Here is a 22570-nt window from a genome sequence, read left to right as displayed (position 1 = left end):
CTGGAAGCGCTGACATGTTGGAGGCGCTTATACAACTAGAAGCTGAGATGGGCAGTAAAAAGGGAAAAGAAACAAACAACGATGCCACCAACCTTCACACAGCAGGAAAAAGTGCCGCGTTGGTCGCAGATAACAAAACTTTGGGGCCGGAGAAGAGAGAGGGAGCCTCAGCCGACGGGGAATGTTTTTTCTCAGTGAATGAAGACACGGATATCACCCAGTCAAGCGACGACACCTCAGAGGAGGGGGAGTTAGATGGAGAAACAAGCTCTGGATCAAACTCTTCTATGAAAGAGACCACGCAGAAAAAGAGAAGGGTAAAGGAAAGAAGGAACGGTGGAAGATCGGTATCACCTACAGCAGGGGGGAAGAAGCTAGATTGGGACTATTCTGCAACGTCGCAATCTTACTTAGAGGAGGGTAACTCACAGCCCTTAGATAATACCCCCATTCCTGCACAGTATCTGGCCCCCTTTGACATGATTTGTACCACACTTAAGCAGATGCAAGGGGAAGCAAGGTCAGAAAGCCGAAGGGCTAGACAAGCCACAAAAAAAATCCACAATACCCTTAAGAAGGTCAATAAACTCTATGAAGGTGTCGTCGAGAGGGTGACTGAGGTGGAGGAGCGGACTGGAAAACTAGAGGATGACTTTGGGGCATGGCAGGATTTTAAACTGGAGCAGGAAAAACTGACTAGTGACTTGCAATGGACGTTGGAGGAGTTCGAAAACCGTCAGAGGCGGAACAACATTCGCATTTTGGGTGTGGCGGAAGGAAAAGAGGGAGATGACATTATGCACTTTGTGGTTAACTTGTTGAGGGGTGCTTTCCCGGAATCTCAGTGGGAATGGGAAAGAGAGATTCAACGAGCCCACAGATTCCACTTTACCATTAGAAAAGGCAAAGGGAGCGAGGGGCAGGCAGGTCAACCGGCATTTCCTAGAGCCATCTTGATATATGTTGGGAATTACCTGCTCAGGGAGGAAATTCTAGATAAGGCTAGACCTCACAGGAAAAGATCCTTTGAGGGAACCATCTTCTTCGCCAGGCCAGATTTCTGCCACGTAACGGTAGAAAGAAGATGGAGACTCAGACAGCTATTAAACCTTTTCAGGCACTAGGGTCTGAGGCGTTTCTCTTATTTCCCGCAAGGCTAAAGGTGGTTTCCAAGGGTAGAACGAGTATCTTCCTTTCCGAGATCAAGGCCCAACAGTTTTTAGAGGAGATTAAATCACAGAAAGGGGGTTGAGAAATATAGAAAAATGCCAAAGGCTTGAACGCGATGGAGCGGGGTGTATGCACTGGTAGAGGAAGACTTCAGATATAGGTATTTCGCCGACTGGATTATTATTAAGGGGATAGTACACACAAAAAGTGAAATAGTTAAATAGTTAAGATAAGATAAAGACTTAGAGGAGGGGTATAGGTTGCATGGGGGGTCAGGTGTAGGGGGGAGAGTGAGGAGCGATTCCCGCAAGCTATTGCGGCTACACATAGGTCTCACGGACCTATTTGCCAGTAAAGGGGGGGAGGGGGGCAGAGGGCAGAGGGAGGGCGGGGTGGAGGCAGGGGGGCTAGGGGGGGAAAAGAGGGGTATAAACGGAAAAAAAGGTGTGGTAGGGTCTAAGAAGCAGCACAGGAGAGCACAATCTATCGCGCAGGGAGTTCACATTATACAATACAGATTAGACACAAGGGGGAGGTTACGTGATAACTATCAGATACACTTTCAAAGCAAAGTGACAGATCGAGCAAGGTATGCAGAGTTGGACAAAGTCTATGATGTATTTTAATGACCTGCAGGATCGCTACTATTAATATCTGTGGACTCAACGACCCGGGTAAAAGACTTAGGGTGGCGGCATTACTTAGGACACTTAAGTTGGATTTGGTTTGCCTCCAAGAAACACATATTGAAGCTTCTAAGGGCTATCTTATGGACCACCTAGGGTTTGCAGTGTTAGCAAATACTAAGCAAGGGACAAAGCATAGGGGGGTGGCTGTACTAGGGAGATCCACTGATGTGGAGGTGATAAGGAAAATGGAAGATCAATGGGGAAGGTGGGTAATAGTGGAAATAAAGTTTAAGGGGGAAAAATGCACCATAGTTTCTGTGTATGGGTCGACAGAAGACGACCCCGAACTCTTCCAATTTTTAGACACTGAGTTGGCACTATGGCCCGAACCAATTATATGCTGTGGGGACTTTAATATTCACGATCTCAGTAGTTCATTTGTACAGCCGGGGAGGATATACGTAGGGAGGAAAAAGAGATCCCATAAGGCATTGTCAGATATGGTGTCAAATAATTCTTTAGTGGATCCGTGGATTAAGTTGAACCCAGGTATCGATGGGAGTACCTTCTATTCGGCCCCCCATAAGGTACTTGTTAGATTGGACTACTTTTTGATTTCAACTCACCTGATGTCAGAGGCACAAAGAGAAAAACAACCTCGAATTGTTTCGGACCATAGCCCTCTGATCTTAACTATTAGAATGGGTCAGACATGGCGAAAGGATATGCAGTGGACATTTGATAGAGCCCTTTTGAAGGATGAAGGATACAGGGTCTATATGACTGATTGGATCAGGGCCTATTGGGAAATTAATAAAGGCACGGCTCCCCTGGGAGTAGTAAGGGATGCCTTTAAGGCCGGGGTAAGGGGCGAGACGATGAGCTATGTGTTTTCATCCCAAAAAAAGACAAGACTTAAAATTAAGGAGGTTTACCAAAAGCTGTTAAGGATAGAGGAGGAACTGGTCCGGGTTATAAGAGATAAGGCACCAATAGAAGATCATTTATTAAAAAAAGTAGCTCTTAGGGCGGAGGCGGCAGAAAGCATCTAAAAAAAAGCAGCAGAGAATTATTTAACTAAGAGGGAAGTTGCTTACGAACTAAGTGAGAAGGTAGGCCACTTATTAACAGTACGCACCAGACAGAGACTAGTAGCATCAGATATTGAGGAGATTACGGTTGGGAATGGAATCAGGGTCACTGAAACGACTGAAGTAAGGGAAGTGTTCAGGCAGTTTTATGAAGAGTTATATACCAGAGGTAGGGGAGGATCTATAAGTGAGGTTCAAAGCTATCTTAGTGAAATCATTCATCCGGGTATATCTATGGAAGAAAAGGATAGGTTGGATTCCCCCTTTAGCCTGGAGGAACTTCTCACGGCATTAAGTATGTTACCATCAGGTAAAGCAGCCGGTCCAGACCAGCTCCCGGTGGAGTTTTACAAAGTGTTTTATCAAGCCATGGGAATGGACATGTTTTATGTCATGCTGGAAGCGCAAAAGGGGGACATGATCCCTGAATCATGGGGGGAAGCGGATATTATTGTTATCTTAAAAAAAGGAAAAAATTCGACACTCCCAGGGTCATATAGGCCTATTACACTGATGAACGCAGATACTAAGGTGTACTCCAAGATACTAGCAATAAGACTTGCAGAGGTAATAGAGGGATTAGTAAATCATACTCAGCATGGGTTTATTCCAGGCAAAGGCACCACACAGCATATTAGACAGGTGATTACAGCCTTTGATGCGGCGGGTGTCCTGGGGGACCCTATTGCAGCACTCTTCTTAGACGCCGAAAAGGCGTTCGACAGGGTCTCCTGGGAATACTTATGGCAAACACTAAAGTGGAATGGATTGGGGGATAGTTTTATAACTGCAATGCAGACTCTGTATAAGAATCCGTCAGGAAGGATTAGAGTTAATAGGGGTAAATCGGCAGCAGTTAGCATTGGGAGAGGGACTAGACAGGGCTGCCCATCTTCCCCATTACTATTTGCTCTTTACCTGGACCCATTGATTAGGAAAATAGAGGGCAATGTAAGGATTCCTCCAATAAGGTTGTATGGATGTGAGGTAAAGTCCTTAGCTTATGCCGATGACGTGGCCATTTTGACACCCAAACCTAGCATGGCCATAGGAGAAATTGAGTCCGAAGCACAAAGATTTGGGCAAATATCGGGGTACAGCCTAAATAGCTCCAAAACGCAAATAATATGTAACCATCATATTGTTTTCAATGATCAAAGAGTCATCGATTCAGCGGTATATTTGGGGGTTGCAATTACAGCGGATTTAGACTCATTGATACAGAAGAACCTGGCGCCCTTGATGCTAAAAGTTAAGACGGATCTGGATCGAATGAATAATATGCATTTGTCACTAGTGGGCTGCACCAATGTTATAAAAATGCTAATATTGCCAAAATGTTTATACTTCTATAGGACAATACCGCTATGGTTTGAGGTGAAATGGTTTAAAGATCTTGACAATATGTTAAATAGATTTATTTGGGCCCATGGCAAGACCCGCAGGGCATATCGTTTTATGTCTCTGCCTAGAGAGAGAGGAGGTTGGGGAGCCCCTGATTTCAGACTATATTACTGGGCATCTGCACTGCAATATATGCGTGGGCTGATAGGCGGGGGCGGTTTGGATGTTAGAACACTAAATGATTCGTCTAAGATATACTCCATAGTGTTGGGACCAGAGGTGGAGAATTCTTTTCTTAAATGTATTGACTTTGCATATTACAAAAGAACCAGGTTTAAGACAGTCCAAGCCGCAATTAAGATCTGGAATGCAGTGAGGAAAAAAATTGGTCTGGGCCGATATAACAGATACACTAGGTTGTATAAAAATGTCTCCCTTCCAAAGCAGATTTTCTGGGATACCACAATGGCGGGCTGGATGGAGAAGGGGGTAGTACAGATTGGGGATCTGAGGAATACGGAGGAGGTGTTTCAATTCATGGATTTAGTGAACAGTTTTGGATTAGACAGAAGGGATTTTTTTAAATTTTTGCAGTTAAGAAGTTGTTCTGGGGAATAAGCAGGGTGGAAGGATTGGGTTTGATAAGGTAGAAATATTGGAGAAAATAAGGTTAGGGGGGGACTGCTCTATTAGGAGTTTCTATGCAAATCTGTTAGCAGGAAAACCAGATGATATGGATAAGTATAGTGAAAAGTGGGCAGATAAGCTGGCAGGTGAGGTTAGCTGGTTTAAAGAGTCACTGGACCTAGGGCGCACTCTCCTCTGCTCAGCGCCGCTGCAATCACAGCAGTATAAAACACTCTACTCGCTATATTTCACCCCAGCAAAGATAGCAAAATGGGGGGGTACCGTTGGCACCACATGCCCAAGATGTAGTTCCCCTGATGCAGACCTAATTCATATATTTGCTTTTTGCCCGCAAATACAAACAGTGTTAAAAGATATAGAGAAGTTTCTTGATGCCTCCCTGGATATCCAGATTACCTTAAATCCCCCAGAAATTTTGTTAGGGATAGTCACAGATACCAATATTATTCAGAGGGAGTTTATTTTTGTCGCAATGGCGGTCTTTAGGCTCTGCATAGCCAGGGCCTGGCTGGATAAAAACCCCCCCGTAATGCAAGTTTGGCTCACTAACCTGCTATCTAGTTATAATCTGGAAAAAAAAATATATGCCCGGAAAGGCAGAACAGGGAGAAAATTGGGGTTAAGGATATGGGACCCAATTATAAAATGGAAAGAGGGCCTGGGTCTGAGAGGTTAATTCAGGAGAGCTGGGATGAATTTGAGTCACCTGGTGTTGAAATTTGTGATGTTATTAATCCATTGAAATAAGTAGGTTGCTTTGATGAATATTATTTTTTTGTCCTTTTTTTTTTTTGGAAACGCTCTGATATGTAACATCTTATAAGAAGCTAAATGTACTATTGGAGATTGGGCGATGATATGTGCTAACTGTGCAATGGTGAAATTAATAAATATATATTTTAAAAAAATAGATTAACTGCAGAGAATACATTTGGAATGAACAATAAAACAAATAGTGATAAGGCACATAACACAAAGGATACTGCGACACTGATAGATAATACTAGGTTTCATAGAGATAGGTCAATAAATGCTTATTCTAAGAATGTTTTTACAAAGCTTTTATATGAATATGTAAAGACAATGGATGTTAGGGATTGTTATGTCTGCATGCAGTTACCTGTGTCTGTGACCGAGGGTGTAACATATCATCACCTTCCTTTGATGTATGGAATAACTTGCAGTGTGTTGGCTAGTTTATTCTATAAGACAGGCAAACTAGAATATTACTATACTGATATGGATGATGTTTTTGCTAAAGTTTCTAAAATTTCTGAACTAAACAGGGTGAAGCCTGGTAAAGTTTTGGGAGAATTTTTCCTAGAAACAAAAGAATTAACATCAGACTCGGCATTTAGGCACAATCTTACTTGTAGATTAAGGAAGGAAGAAAAGGTATTTTTGACACGGTAGAGGATAGAAGAGTTAAGTTTCAGAGAAAAGTAACAGGGGAAAAGATGAAAACACCACCTTGGGGTTTTGAGGAAGGAAGTTATGATAAGAGTGAAACTAATGTAGCAATAGGGTTAGATTTGCCTCAACAAGGAAAATTGTGCATTCGTAGAGATAACACTATGTATGATAACTATTTTGTGGGTGCTAGTGAAGGCAGAGATAAATACAGAATTATAGGGGTATGGGCATTCAAGAGGAAAAGATCCAGTATTCCCAGGGATCTATTTTATTTGTTGGAACAAAGCTTATTATAGGTTGCCGGACCATTGGCACGGAACATGTTATCTAGGCCTGGTCTTTCCAAAAATATTTCATGTAGATAGGGGAACTAAAGGAACTCACGAAATAGGTAAACCACTAAAACGTAGGAGAAGGGAAAGTTTCTCAGAGATAATAGGTCATATTTTTGGAGCATTGATACCAGCAGTGGGTATATCTTTTAATGCGTATAAGATTCGGAAATTGTCAACAATAGTAGATCGTTTATCAATGAATACTGCTGGAGGGTTCTTGATGGTAAATACCAAGATGGTTGCCATGAGAGCCATGGTGATGCAAAATCGACTTGCCCTTGATATTCTTTTGGCAAAAGATGGAGGAGTCTGTGGAATGCTGAAGGTACAAAATTGTTGCACTTACATTCCTGATAAAAGTCAGAATATACAAAGATATATAAAGAATATTACTAAATTGCATGAAGAAGTTATCCCACTGGAGGTTGATGGTGCTTGGGAGAAACTTGGTAAGAGCTTTACCTCAGTAAAGAAATGGTTCGCAGAAGTAGGTAGTTCCTTAGTTGGGAAAATATTAATACCAGGGGCAATAGTAATATTAATGACATTAATGTTGAGATTAGCATGTGTATGTATTAGAAAAAGAAAAATAGAAAATAAGGTAAAAAGACAAAATGAGAAAAATAAACAAAGAGAACGAGAAATGGGAGAAATTGAATTAGAAGAATTTAAAGAGAAAATGTACAACAAGTCTAAGAGACAGAATGTGAAGAATACAATTGTTTGAACTAACAAACGAAGAAGGACAAGAAACATGATTTCTGATAAATTGGTAGAGATAGTTTTGTGGTGATATTAAAATCACCAAAGGGGAGAATTGATGGAGCAGGGGAAATACAAAAAATGTTGTACCCCCTTTGAAGTTAATGACCTCATAACCTTAAAAATACTAATTGTTTGAATGCATGAATTAACCAATAAATGCATCTTTAATTAGACACTACACACGGCAAACTAACTGGCCTTTGCAAAAATCTAATTTATTTACAAATGTGAAGTTAAATTAACATAGGTTTGTGATTCGTGTAGAAAATAGAAGTAAATTGCATGTATTTTGTTTGTAGTAAAATATATTGTGGCAAAGAATGCAGATGGTAAGTAAAATGGCTTTGAATGTCGCTTCTGCTAGGTAATACCTAACACGGGTCATTAGAATGATGGGTGGTAAACAGAATGGCTTATTTACTATGTCTAATTTCTGCTATGTTGTTTTCATTAGTTCCGTTCGGGCCTGCTAGGCTTCGCTGAGAGAAATGGCCGCTGTCGAGAGATGTGACTGTACGCAAGAACAAAGATGGCCCCCGCGCATGAGCAGAATGGATGTTTCAGTCACGAATGTGTGGCCTATGCCCGAAGTGAGAGATGTCAAGGACGAACTGACCTAGGACAAGAGTTGTGCCAAAACTTTCTTTGCGAATGCCTGGGAACGGATGAGAGACTCGAACTGCAGAAGATGATCCTATTTATTATTGATGGAAATTGTTGCAAATACATTAACAAAGTTAAATATTGGGACTTGACAAGTCACGAGAATTTTGCATGAATGTATTATTTACAGAACTGGTTTAGGGAAGGAGGTGACCATCACCAACCCTCCAATGGACCAATCAGAATGAATGCAGCCCCTAAAAAGTTTCAATTTGGGGTATATCAAGTTAGTGAAAGGGTATGAAAGGAGTTGTGCTTATAATGACGTTGTCCCACTCACTTATTTTACCATTCAGCACGACACGCTGTCTGTTGAAACGATTTTTCTTCCTGAATGCTGAAAAGACTTTGACAATTTTGAATTTCGAACATTGATGGGGAATAGGAACGAGACCGTCGCGGGATTCTATCCTGGGAGGGAATTCTTCCGAGGAGGTTAGAGGGACAGTCAGTCCGTTTGGGAACCGATCCTGTGATCTGCGGTTCATATTCTAAGTGAACCATTCTCGTAATCGCCCTATGGCCAAGGGTAATGAGTATTTTCTGTTTCTATTTCAATCTTTATTTGAATGCTTATGAAATTAATGTCTAGAATTTTGTCTAATAAAATGTTACTTATTCAATTTACTCAATGAATCTAGATAAAATTTCATGCTAACTCAAACTGAGTCTGTGGTTATTAGAATTACAGTTATGATCAATAATTGTTAAAGGTTTTAATTGTGATTGAGCTGGACTTAGTCGCCATCAACTGATTCCTACTAGTTGGTCCATTGACCCAAATAGCGGAGTACCTTGAAGTTTAGAACCGACAATTCTAGAGTCAAATGTATATATTGTATACAGCTATCAGTTAGGTAAAGAAAATATTAACAAGGTACCCCGTATGTCTTGCAGCTCGTCTACTTATCACTGATCCAGAAAACTGAGTGAATGTGTGTTGTATTTCGGTCTTATGGGCCCCACCGATGAACAAGTGGTTTAATGGTTTTCTGGGTTGGTGTCATCTATAAAGGTTTTTGTTAAAGCCGCGCTGCATCAGTACCCATCTTGTGGTACAGAGATTGACGATTTGGGATCTCCAGAACAAGCCAACTGTGACAAAATACTGGGTTTGCTGCCGGCTGGTATGCTATTGTAGTGGGACCTTTTTCGGCTTAAAGGGTCCTTAACAGAGTGACTGAGGCATTGACACTGCAACACTGACAAAGGCAGATAACATCTGTCTATTGAACTGGAACTGGTCGTTGGGAACATTGCTAGACTTTCCTACTGGGTTTTTATGAGATATGACAGTTGTCCCTTTTTAATTTGTCTCCTTAGGATGAAAATCTCCCTCGGCTGAGGAAGATTGATCTCTTAAATATTGACTCTCACATATATGCAAATACCTATTAAATCTGGTCACTTAAACCTAAATCTGTATGTTAATTCTTTGATACTTACACTAAATATTATATAACATTTGTCTGCTGATTCTGTTTCATTTATTTGGAAGTGGCTAAAACAAATTATTTAATAGTCAAAGGGTTTGGGGGTGTTACAAGTGAGCTGTTTCTCTTATTGAATATTAGCAATTATCTATTCCAGGTCCTCATATGATAGCTTCTCCTCCTCTTAGTATTCCAATCCCTTTCAGAACAGAACAAGATCCTTTGGAGGACCTATGTGATTGATATGGTAGCTGAGGTTATTAGGGATACAGAACCAAAATTAAATTAATAAAAATAATGTATGAGGCAAGGCTCAGGTGAGGATGTTTTATCTCCTGGGCTTCACAACACTGAGGCCAAGGAAAGGGGACCCTGTCCTGGGTCACACAGCACTGAATATTGGCAGCAAGGGAAGGAGGCCCCATACCTCGACCTAGCAGCCTGATGCAGTGCTTCAGGGTACAGGTGACTGAGCTTTGCTCAACCCTGCCCTGCCTTGACAGTCTTTTCCCCAACCCACCTCCCCTCACCTGATCATATCCAGCTGGTTCTTGGAATAAATGGGCTGCTTTGTTGCCTGGCAATGCGTCAGAAAAGTCAGGCAAGGCTTCAAGGCACGTTTTGAAGAGAGGTGCTGCCCTGCTCCTGGTGTTGTGAGCCAACACAATTGTTGGCTTTGCTGCTGCCCACTTCCCCAACCACTGTTTTCCTTTCACCACCCCTGCATCCCCAGGAATGCCACCACGCCCTTGTACGAGGGAAGACACCTCCCTTGAAAAATACATTTGTGATGTGATCGAATTGGTGAGAGGGCACTGGAGGAGCAGGTGTGCTGACTAATAGTGTGACATTTCACATAGAAGCAGGATCCTATGTTTATAACCTGAGCGCAGGGCCCTGGGAAGCTGCTCATATTGCCCATGCTTATTACCTGATCTGCCCAGCCTTTTCCCTTCTCTCACTGATTCAGCCCGTCACATACACTGATAATCTTCCTCTTTCTGTTTGCTCAAGCCTCTTGCTCTTTTTTGCTGTTCTGCCCCAATTAAGTTAATCTGTCACTTCTCTGCTGTACTTTTACTCAATCATCACTTCCCCATCTCTTCTCTTAGTTCTTTCCTTTGTTGAACCCCCTTTGTGAGAAGTTGGCCTGGCATATGCTGTCTCCTAGTTATAGGGGACACCTTGCACCAATCCAATTAGACTCTTATTGATGATAGGTTTAAGACAACCTTTAAAGAAAGCTATCCTAGTGGTAGCTGTGGAGAGCAGCCTTCAGGCTAAGTCTTGAAGGAGTGTTAAGCTTATTGTTTTACCATAGATAACCTCTTGAATAACCAAATGAAACAGTAGCCCACACAGGTGTATATATATAATATATGTATTTATTCTAGACAGAATCCCACAGTCTCTTTATGAGGCTGAGGCAAAGTTACAATTCAAACAAGCATTGATAGATACAAATAAATAGCACTGGAATCATAGGGCCCCAGGGGGGGACCAAACCATATATTAAAAAAGTGGTATAAGAACCATGACAATTCTACAGACAATGCCTAGGGCATTTACGATCGCTGGCCCCTTAAGAATCCACCCCAGGTTATGAGGAAGGGGACCCACGGGAGGCGCGTGCAGTGGAAATAGCTGCTATCGGGATCTCTATTATATCCTATGGAGAATGTTGCGGTTGAATTTAAACAGATTAAAGACACTTCTAGCAGGAGTTCAAAGTTAAAAACTTAGAGTTAAGCTTCTGAAGAGCCCACTACCACAAGAGTACCGAGGTACCACTGTTACCTGTCCAGGGAATCCGGGTGCATAGGTCGTTTTCGATGTCGGGTCGATGGCTGATTTTCAATGGGAAAATGTACAAAACTGCTGCTAGCCAAAAGCGTCGATGATGCCGTGAAGATTGAAGTTGTAGAGTTTGTAGAGAAGAACCTGAAAGCAGAGGGGACAGAGTCTGGGTCACGGCACAGTGACCAGGGTGCTCAAAGGAAAGAGCCCTTCAATGTCGGATGCTTCAAGTGGAAATAGGTGTAGCTTGGATCTGCAGCCACGGGCTCCGGGAGGCTTCAAGGAAGGCTAGCTTCTGGAGGAAGACTGTTCCACATCAGATGAGGGTCGCTGCGGTGTTAGTGTCTGGATTGGATCCACTAAGCCTTGGCAACCGCAACCCACGCAAGATGAACAAATCAGCTACTGGTGCAGACCCACGAAGTCTGTGAGAGGTCTCCCTCAAGGAGACTGGAGAGCAGGCCTGGAGCAACCAGGGGAACTCTTAAAATTTAAGATTGTCCTCCGCCAGGGCCCACAAGTCGAGAGACAAGGGACCGCGGAAGGCAGCAATTTGGCGTGCGTAAAAGGGAGCCCACGGGCCACCGGGGTGAGCTAGGGCGCTGGTCTTTGGCAAAATTGCTGCTGAAAGTTTGGCTCAAGTTTGGGCCAAAGCACGACTTCCCCACTGTCAGGGTCATGTGCTACACAAGAGGTGGCCGGTGTCCTGGGGTATCAGGGATCTCGGCACCCACGCGGTCCATGGTGCTCAGCTCGGCTGGGCACACTCACTGGCCTCTGGGATGCTCAGGAAACCCACCTCAAGGCGCTGGGAGTCGATGAAGTCCGAAGGAGCGGCGAAGTTCCAACCGGGTCACTTGCAGTGTGAAGTACTGGGTTTTTCAGAACCCAGCGGTGCCAGGGAACACACCCTAAGACTTCGAGTCCTTCCTATTTCAGACTACAGAAACACAGAGTCTTCTTGGTGAAGTCAAAGATCGTATTTATTGGCTGCAGCCAGTAACAGGTATCCTAGAAGTACAACACGGTGTATATTCTCAGGAGACTGCCCCCTAACAAAGCCAGCATTCTCTTTTTATACAAAATATTATGCTTTAGGCAAACATTCCATATTTTACAGTTGACCATTCACATATTTTCACTACAAAGAAAAAGCAGAGTCATGATGACAAGCCCATATTTCAGTTTGTCCAGCCCTCAATCAATTACCCGGCGAGGCTCAGTACATCCATCAGATATCGACGGACCCCCCAATAAAAACGGGCACCTCCTCCTCGTAAAGCAATTCATAAAGAAAGGAACAGGGACAGGTGTGTGTAAGATTAGGCATGGTTTGTGTGCGATGAAAGGTTTTATGATATGTTGTGCCTTGATACTAATCTCATTCGGCCACTGGGAAAGGAACTGGCCGAACAGGTTTGGCTTCAGGCAGTGGAGTCAGCTTGCCCAGGTCACAGAGGAGTTAGCAAAGGTGTACGTGTCCCTCAGACTCGTTTTTGGCCTTAGTCATTGGCCTATGTGGGGGCAATAACAAAATGGCTGCCGTTCAAATGGAACCCGAGGGTTCAGGATGGAAACTCTGATTTCAGGGTGATGTAATCACCCGAGTATGACGAAAATGTTTGTGCATAGTATTCTAATCACTCTCGGTCTGCTGATACCAAAATCGTCATGATACAGCGATGTTTATAACCCACTTCCAGAATTTTCAGTACCACAAGTGTTTCAGGTGCCTGCCAAGCAGGGGGGTAACTCCTTTACCCCAAGGGAGATTTCTTCCGTCAGCTGGGCAGCAGCAAGTCGAAGGTCAAGAATGTAAAGTTCAAGATTAATCCGAGGCTCTGGGACCACGTTATTCACCTTTATCCCCAAGATTAGGGGAGTGTCCAGAGTAGTGTCTACCAATGAGTGGTGAGGTGGAAAAGGGTGGATACACCCTCTCCCCTTTGTGTGTTTCCCGCCTATACGAGGGGCAGGATGCCCCTGAACCGGTTCTAAGCGGTGTATGCAGAATGCAGGCGCTGTAGCTGCCTACGTGCAACTCTGAAAGGACATTTGGTGCACCCACCCAGTTCCAATCCACATATCCTGTCTGGGGAGATGCTAGCACCTCCCTGCCACAGGAGCCCTATTGTCCAGCTGGCGAGGCTGGGGTTTTCCCCAGAAACAGCCAGCCAGAGTTGTGTGGGTGGCGAGTAGTAGCCATTTTGTACTACGTGTGCACTTTTAAATTGGTGTCTAAATTCTGCCGCTTTTCCCATATCGCCCCTCTAGCAGGGGGGAATCATACCCTCATGCCCATGGCTGGACTGGGGGTATGATTCCTACATGTTTGACCCCAAACACGATATGGTTCTGTGTAGCCATTCTCTAGTTATCGCGTTATCGCGATAGACTTATAATGCGGTTAAGAGTATATGGTATGGCTACACTACAAACAACCCAGCAATGGTTTTACGAAGGTTGCAGAGGGGCCCTACTCAGGTAGGGGTCCCCCCTCACACATACCTCAGCACTCTGCCTTGTAGGATTACCAAGGCCTGCTATAGGGGTGATCTATGAGAGCATATGTGTTGTAATGGAGTGGGATATAGGGTACCTACATCCCTGTAAGAGGTGCTAGCACCACCTTACCCAGACTACAGTAGTGGTCTGGTGGTGTCAGTTTGTATGGCTGTCCCAGGGTGGCACAATAAGTGCTGCAGCCCTGGTAGGCTTACTGTGGGACCCATGCCCTGGGTACCTAGGGTACCATCTACAAGGGACTGTCAGGGTATCCCCAGTATCCAATTGGCTTGTACCTAGGGTACTTACATTAGTTTTAGGGAGAAAGCAGATAGGCTGGGGTCCTGGATAGCAGGATCCCAGCCAGACTAGTCAAAAACCATTCAAATACCAGGCAAAAAGTTGGGGGCAACCATTAGTCAGATTCCACCTTCCTACACCCTTTATATGCATTCTACCTCTATCTCTCTGCTTCTTTGCCCCTTTTCCTTTATCCTAGGTGAACCGGGTTTCCACCTGGCTGGTTTTCTACCAGCGTCACAATTCTACCAGCACCACCAGTAATTTCATGTCCTGTCCGGAAGAAAAAAGAAGCAAAATTTCCTAAACCCAGTATTTTTAACCCTTACCTGTACATACTTCAAACAGCAGGTGTAAATAGAAAGTACTTTTCAATGTGTTCCAGAGATGCATTATCAATACCTTACAAATAGCAGAAAAGTAATGTTACAAATAAATACATACTAATATTTTAACGTCCTATTTAGTATAATCTCAGGACCTTTGCAGACTCTTAGAAAACAACAAAAGTTCAGAATTTTCTTTCTTGGAAAGCTTTCAACCCTGAGGTGGGCAATGTTCATTGTGATGCAATGTGTTTCTGTCTTTTATTGTGAGCTCTGCAAGATACCCTGCTTTTCATTCATGCAGGAGCAGGGCTCACTTCACACCTAAGGGCACTTTAAATACCCATCTAATCACTGTTTTCATGCAGATGCAGTGATTAGATTATGAAATCCCATTCAGCTGGACTGTGAGGAGGCCCAAGGGAGTGGGCCCCTTCCCTTGGCCTTTCCAGTGCTACACCACCATTATAACAGAGTCTCTTAAGAGGCATTGCTGCAAGGCCCCTCTTGTATGTTAACAAGCATGGGGCCCTGGGCAGCTGCCTACACTACCCAAGCCAAGTGCTGGCCCGACACAACACACCTCATACATCCAATCCGCTCCACAAAATTCCACATCAGACCCACAAAATTAAACAGCACACCACATATTTAAACTCCACTACATACCACTCAACATCACAAAATACAATTCCACATAATTACACTCCATAACACATTCATAGAGGCTGCCAGAAACGCCATGAGGCCGTCTGCACAGCGGGTGCGAAAGTCCAGGGACATACCAGGGTATAGTTTGGGTTAGTGTGAACGTACATGAAGTTTGTGTGTGTAAACCATAGACACTCTCTACAAGTCCTTGGTGTAAGCCTTGGAATAACAGAACCACAACTCCCAGAATGCACAGGTGTGTTAAGTGCACACCCAGGACTGGGCACATCTGCACCACAGAGGGATAGAGAAGTGGAGGTGCACACTCTGACTGACGCACAATTTATCATGTATAAGGCAATGCTTTCACATGTAAAGATCACACGTGTGTCCTCGGGGACCAGCCCCAGGGATGACAACGGATCAGGGGGCATATGTATCAAGCAAATTTTTAGTCGCAAACGCTGCGATTCGCAAAATACAGCGTTTGCGATTAAAAATTCGCAAAACGGGATGTATTAGGCAAATTCCCAACGCAAAATTAAGGAATTGCTAATTTAGCGATTTCTTAATTTTGCGTAAGCATTTAAGAAATCGCAAATTGCGATTTCTTAAATGACATGTAAAAAGCACCCAAGTTGTGCGAATTATCCTTAAGAAATTGCAAATTACCACCAACTTCCTGTTGGTGGTAATTTGCGATTTCCTTTCAAGAAGCACTTTTTTTAATTTTACAAAGTGCCACGTGGCGCTCATACATGCGCCATATGCACACACATGCTAATTTCAGGGGTGCATCAGGGTGTCATCATGACACCCTTGCACCTTTGAAATTATTCTCAAATAGCGATTAGCAAATTGCGATTCGCTATTTGAGAATTACTTCCCATTCATTCCTATGGGTCTCCTGGCCCATAGGAATGAATGGGCAGGTATTCCTTAATTGCGATTTTGCAATTTGCTAATCGCAATTAAGGAATTTTAAGAAATCGCAAAAAGTTTGCAATTTTTTAAATACATCCCGTTTTGCAATTCTCAAATAGCGATTCTTTAAAAATCGCTATTTGAGAATCGCAAATGGTGATGTTGATACATATGCCCCCTAGCTCCTCAGAGGCGGCGCCTCCCGTACACATCCCTATTGAGGGCTTTAGGGCAGTGTGACTGGTGCAGCCGCACTGGGCGCTGACCTGGAAGGGGGCGCTAAAATGATGGGGTGGTGGGGGTGATGTGTTTAGCATAAGTTAACATTTAAAAGCACTTGCTGTAGAGTTCCTTGTGGGTCCAGCTTTCAGGCAGCAATAACGCTATCATGTTAACTGTAGTGAAAACATTTCTGTGAGAGAGATCAGAGTTTTTGACTTGCCATAAAGTAGTCCAGAGGTTTAATATGCCTGTTGCAAAGAGCAGATCGGTATTCTGTGTGGATAGCTGATTGGATTGGTAAAGCTAGCCTTTGCCAGCGCTATAAAATAAATTAAATGTATGTGAGAAGGGGGGCTATGGAGAGATGTGGGGCACTTTCAGTGGATGGTAGTGAGGGAAGCCGAGGAGGAGGTAAGGGGCGCACTTAAAAAGATTATTGCACCGGGCGTGACCAGCGCTAAAGCTAGCCCTGCACACCCCTCTAGGTTTGCACTTCCCCAGGCCCAGGTATACTATCCTGCTAGAGCCGCCAGGCCGCCTCTTTCCTCCCTCCCTCCCTGCCTTCCTATTCCTCCTGCCGCGCCTCCTCCCTGTCTCCTGACAGCAGTCCACGAAACATTAAGCACACTTTTATCTGGTGTGGTGAACGATAGGGGGGACGTCTACCTTGACCAACGGAAAGAGGTTCCCCAGTTCCAAATTTGGTAGCTCTGGCCATAATGCCACATCCTATCCCCACCGAACACCCTTCTGCCCCACTGAGTGAAACTCGCACTGTCTTCAGCTACAACCCAATTCTGCCCCATTATAAGCACCTGGATGTGACTCATTTCAAATTATGCAGTGCCTGAAAAAAAGTAACAACATTCTGGGAAAAGCAAATACTCATAGGGAATGCAAGATTATGTAAAGCATGCAAAATATAAGCAGGAACGACATGTTACCTTAACGCTTTTACTCTCGTTCAGAAATCAATGAGTATTTTTTGTCTCAAACATTGAGGACATGAATATAGGGCTCCTCCTGTACACATGTGTTAAGCAGGGCTCAGAGACAAAGGAACTCTTCAAGAGAATCTGATCTGACTCACGAATTGTGCACTCTTGATTGTCAGCGCCAGGATGCCTGTTAGGTGAGAGTGTGCTTTACAAGCGAGATAAATAAATAAATAATTCTTATTCACGTCAGCCAGCTAGCTGCTCAAACATAGTATAGCACATATGTATTCAAGTGTCCTGCAAAGAAGAATGAGTGCGAGTAAGTAAATGTGGGTGTGAATGATTGAGTGCCTGAATGTAACTGAGCATGAGTGAAAGAGTGCATGTCGATGAAAGTGAGAGAAAGTGAGTGAGAAGGAGTCACGTAGAGTAAGTGAAACTGTAAGTTAGAATGAGGTAATCAGAGTAGGAAAAAGTGGTGAGACTGAGAATGTGATACCGAATGTTGAAGAGTGAGTGCAAGTGAGCAATTTTGAGCAAAAGGGAAAGTGAATGAGAATGAATAATGGGGGTAGTGAGCCTAAGTGAGATAACATGTGAGCAGGCAGGACAAAACACAGGCCTTGGCAAAGTGGAGGTAAATATTTACTTATGGGAGGAACATATTGTGCATCTTGAAAAAAATGTGGTCAACTCCTGGGGATGTTGTCTTGGCACAGTAATGGCTTTTGAGAGAATTTGTGTAAAAATGGGGTGTTGAAAATAAAATGCAGTATTTGACCCTATAGTTTTTTTTTCAAAATTATCTTGGGAGTAGCAACACCCAGACTGCAAATCCTCCTAAAAAAAAAAAGGCACCCTTACTCGCTTTGTACGCTCTAGTTCAGCTCTAGCATTACGCTACACTACTCTCAAGCATCACCAGCCATGGTGAGAAAGGGTATTGTGCACAACCGACACAGTTAAATAGTTTATACATTCTACTGTTCCATTGGCATCTCTCCTTACCGGACTACTAATAATATATCTTTTGAGCTCTCGCTACCGGCTTTCTGACTTTAGCTGCTTTTGGGACAGTGAGCCCAGGAACCATGTCTGCGCATACCCGGCACACTTAGGGTGCAACATTTGCGAAGGGCTGTCCACTTCGCAGCAACACAAGTCACATTTTTTGTAACTTTTGATCCATTTGAGCTACAAACAATTTGAAAGTTAAAATTGTCAGATTATGTAGCAGATGTGTTATGTGTCAAATATGCCAGGATCATAATTATTCAGAAAACATTTGCAAACTAGGATATTTTGCTATTCATGTTTGAACTGGTTCTGTGGAAAATAGGAGAAGTGCTGATGACAGAAACTCCGTGGCTCGGAGACAAATGGCTTGTGCTTCCACTTTTAAGCGTATTGGGGACATTCTGTGATTGGAAACATATCGGACTTTGGAAATGTATATTAATGTGAATAATTCATATTAAACCTTAAATAATCACATGTTGCCTTCCCATTTGAGACGTGATGAATAGAAAGGGTGTGTGCTGATCTCTTCTTTGCTTTAAGTGCAGACCGCCCTCATTACAGAGCAGAAAGTTTGTGTTGGGCGCTATAACAGAAAATATAATGATGAAAACAGGTAGGACAACAGACATCAAATAAGTAGCGACTAACATGATACCAGGTTCAACGCTGGTTGAATAAGTCCCTTTCTTGACCATAGTAGCTCAAATGTTTATTTAAAAAATGCTGGCACGTAGCGTAGTTTCTAGCAATTTTAGCCTCATAGGGATTGTTTCACAATAGTGTATTTAATGGTAGATCACGGCTTCACCAGAGGGACGACTAGGTTTATCACATTTATGGTTTAAAAAGCAGACTTTGTGAACATGCCATGTTAAATATCGGAAGTTAAAAATATATCAGATTTCACACGTTAATTCATACTAGTTAATGATGTATTTAGCTGTACAGTTAAAGATATATTTTTCTTTACCAAGTGTATGTTAGGAAACCTGACACAGCCAATTAACCACGTTTCTAGACAGATTTCCTGGGTCTTCTCTCATCCTTACGTGGGTTTTCCCCTTTACACACAGTTTGCAGTGCTGCTCTCTGAATAGTCGTAAGCCATCATACTTGTTTAGGGTGTAGTCTTCAGGAGTTACAGCTTCTTAGCACAGGGACACATGCTTGCCTGTAATATGAGACTATTAATGCCACCTGTTAACCTAAAATCCCCCAACTCTAAAATTCGTTTATTCTTGTCATGGCATGAAAAGAAATTCTAGTCCATCTTTGAAACATCCCATTAAAATGTGTTTTCGATATTTTGCAGCCTAGAGCAGAAGGTAACGTAATTAGTGCTGGCATCGGGTTTCTAGATGCTTCAATGGGAGACTAGCCTTCAAATCGGTAGTGTCCCGCCTGAATCGGGAGGGTTGTCATGTCTGCTACACATAAAAAAAAAATAACCTAAAAAACAGCAGATAAGACATTCCACATTTCCCGTTTAAAAAATGCACCAGGTATTTAATTTTCCCAACTTAGTTGATCTTTCTGGAGTTCAACTTAAGAGGCAGTCCAGGCTCCTCTTGCAGGCCCGGTACCGAGAAAAGAGCAGAGCTGTAAAGGAGGGGCTCTGGGCAGGCACGGAGAACAATTTCCAGGAGAGGCTAGTGGGGCTGGGACAGCGTTTCAGTTCTGGCTGGCTGGAGAGCAGATTCACAGTCACAAAGTCCTCAGTGAAACCCTTTTCTTCTTTCCCAGGTGGCGTCTGTCAGTCTGCGTGAGCGGGGAAGGGGGGGAGACACCAAAGTATCCTGATATGACCATTGTATTGGTCACAGTGGGGGCAGGCAGGCAGCTGTCCTCACTGAATTAGGTGTGACTCACGGGCTCAGAGCAGCCGTTTTCGCGCTATGCTAGACTGATGGCCCCTTTCAGTGTCACTTTGCAGGCCCCTAGACACAGAGGGGAAAGGGAGGAGGTCGGGTGCGCTGCAGAGGCCTTCGTCGATGTGCACGGTGGACCACACAGGCTGGATAATAAAGGTGTCATTTTAAATTAGGGCAGTCCCGTGACGCTTTTTTTAAATCAGGAAGTAGGGGTACGTGTTACGTTCTGCGCTTACGCGGGCCTAGCAGCGGCGGCGCGGTGAAATAATGGAGACCACACACAGTCACAGGGTCTCGGCGCCAAGGCCTCGCAAGGCACGCCCCCCTTTATTTATACGGACGCGTATGCCACCGTCGCGGCGTACGTATAACGTTGTCCATATACGCGCTCTAGCGTCGGACGCTAGAGCGCTAACTGCAACATCCCTCTCCAACTTGGATGATGAAACTCAGACTCGAACTCCCCACTCAGTCACTTACTTGGCAGGCAAAGTCTCTGAGGCGGCTGCTCGGTGTAGGATTTCCTCTCAGCCCATACCTGGTCGTCGCTCGGGTGTTGGCGTTTGGCGGGCAGTCGCGTTCCACCCTGTCTGCTTCGGAGCTGGGCCCATCCAGGTCTGTTGTCGACTCGGGCCTGGTCAGAGGTGATGAAAGTTCTCTTTCGGGAATCCCGGGGTCCTCCTCCTCCTCCTCCGTGGTCTCTTGCCGGTGTTCTGTAGCCGCGGGGATTCGTTTGAACCACGAGATGTTACGTGTGGCTGATTCAGCTCCCCTTCGGGCCGTAACCATTGTCCCTTGTCGGCGTTCCACTGTCCAGCTCCTGGGCTCGTACCGTGGCTTGAACTTCCCCCCGGGTCTCCGGTTCTTTATGAGGACATTGTCCCCCGGCCCCAGGGTGCGCTCCCGGCTTCCTCTGGCCCGGCTTGCTTGCTGGTTCCGCCGCTCTCGTCGTTGCAGTGCCTGCTCCGCTTCAAACGGTGGGGGAGCCCACCCGGGGCCTGTGGGTAGACCATCACGGCGTGTCCCTTTCAGCATGAGGGCCCATTGGGCTTGCTTGGTGGAGCAGCGTGGTGTGCTGCGATACTCCCCTAGAAACCGTTGGATCTCTCGTTCCGGGTCTAGATGTTCGGCGCAGGCTATTCGCAGGATTTTATTTAGTGTCCACATGAAGCGTTCGACCTCGCCGTTGGCTTGGGGCCACTGTGGGGTGATCCGTCTGTGGCGTATGCCTTGACGTGCGAGGAATTCTCGAAATTCGTAGCCTTGGAACGGTGGCCCATTGTCGCATTTCAGTTCTGAGGGGCACCCGAACATGTGGAATATCTTCTGTAATGCTGGCCCTACAAACGTGAAGGCTGTGGATGGTAGCGCCTCCACCAGGGGGTATTTTGAGAAATTGTCCACAACTACCAGCGTTACTCTCCCGTCGGGGAGGGTCCCAAAGTCCACGCTAATTTTGTTCCAGGGGTGTCTTCCGGGCTCTTCAGTCACGATGGGGGCTGGAGGTTCAGGTCGGCTAGTCATCTGACACGTCGGGCAGTTCCTTACGATGTCTTCTACCAAGGCGTCCATCCCCGGAAACCACACTTTTTCTCTCATTCTGCCTTCATCCTCTCCGTCCCTTGATGGCCTCTGTGGGCCAGGAGGGTGGCTTGGTGGCGTAGCGCTGCTGGCATGACGATTCTAGCTCCTCTCAGGACTATTCCATCTCTGGTGGCGCTGAGCTCATTCCGTATGCGCCAGATCTGTTGCAGGTCTGCCCTCTCACTCTCTGTCCACGTGTTGGCAGACTGTAGGAAGTTGGTCCACGACCCCTGTTGGAGGGCTTCCCTGGTTTTGGTCATTACGGTGTCATGCTCCGCAGCTTGTAAAATCTCTTGGAGTGTCAGTGCCTGAGGGCAGGTTAGGGCCGCAATGAAGTCTAGGTGCGCTTCAGCCGCGTCTTCTTCGTCTTTCCTGACCTGTGGGGGCTCCCCTTTGTCTGGGTGCCTGGACAGGAAGTCGGCCGGGTTCTTGGCGCCAGGCCGGTAGGTTATGTCCATATGGTACTGTTGGAGTCCAATGGCCCATCGTTCTATTCGCGGCGGGGGGTGTGGTGCTGTCCCTTTAAAAAGGGGCTGAATAATGGCAATAATAATAATGGTTGTACTGACCATAAAGAAACAATAGGTCATTTCTTGTTTGTTTGTAATGCTTACCGTGAACCACGCCACAAGTGGCTAAAGCCTATATGCTATAGATTAAAGACCCGGTCGAGCAGTGAAGCCTTGCTCATTCTAAGAACTAACACTTCTGAATGTCTTTCCATTGGATTGGCCAAATTCCTTGGATGGGCTTGGTTATTAAGGTCTAAGACAGTTTGTAACATACCGTCATGAAAAACCCATATAGTACGTTACTTTACTAGATTGTGTCTCCGACCAGTATTGATGTTGTGTCTTTTTATATGCATTTGTTCAATAATAATCTTCTCTTGTCGTCTTTATGCACATATTTAATTTAATTGAGGTTTTAATCAATTCTTA

The sequence above is a fragment of the Triturus cristatus genome, chromosome 8 (assembly GCF_964204655.1).
Source record: "Triturus cristatus chromosome 8, aTriCri1.1, whole genome shotgun sequence".
Taxonomy (NCBI): Eukaryota; Metazoa; Chordata; class Amphibia; order Caudata; family Salamandridae; genus Triturus; species Triturus cristatus.
This window is presented reverse-complemented; position numbering follows the sequence as displayed.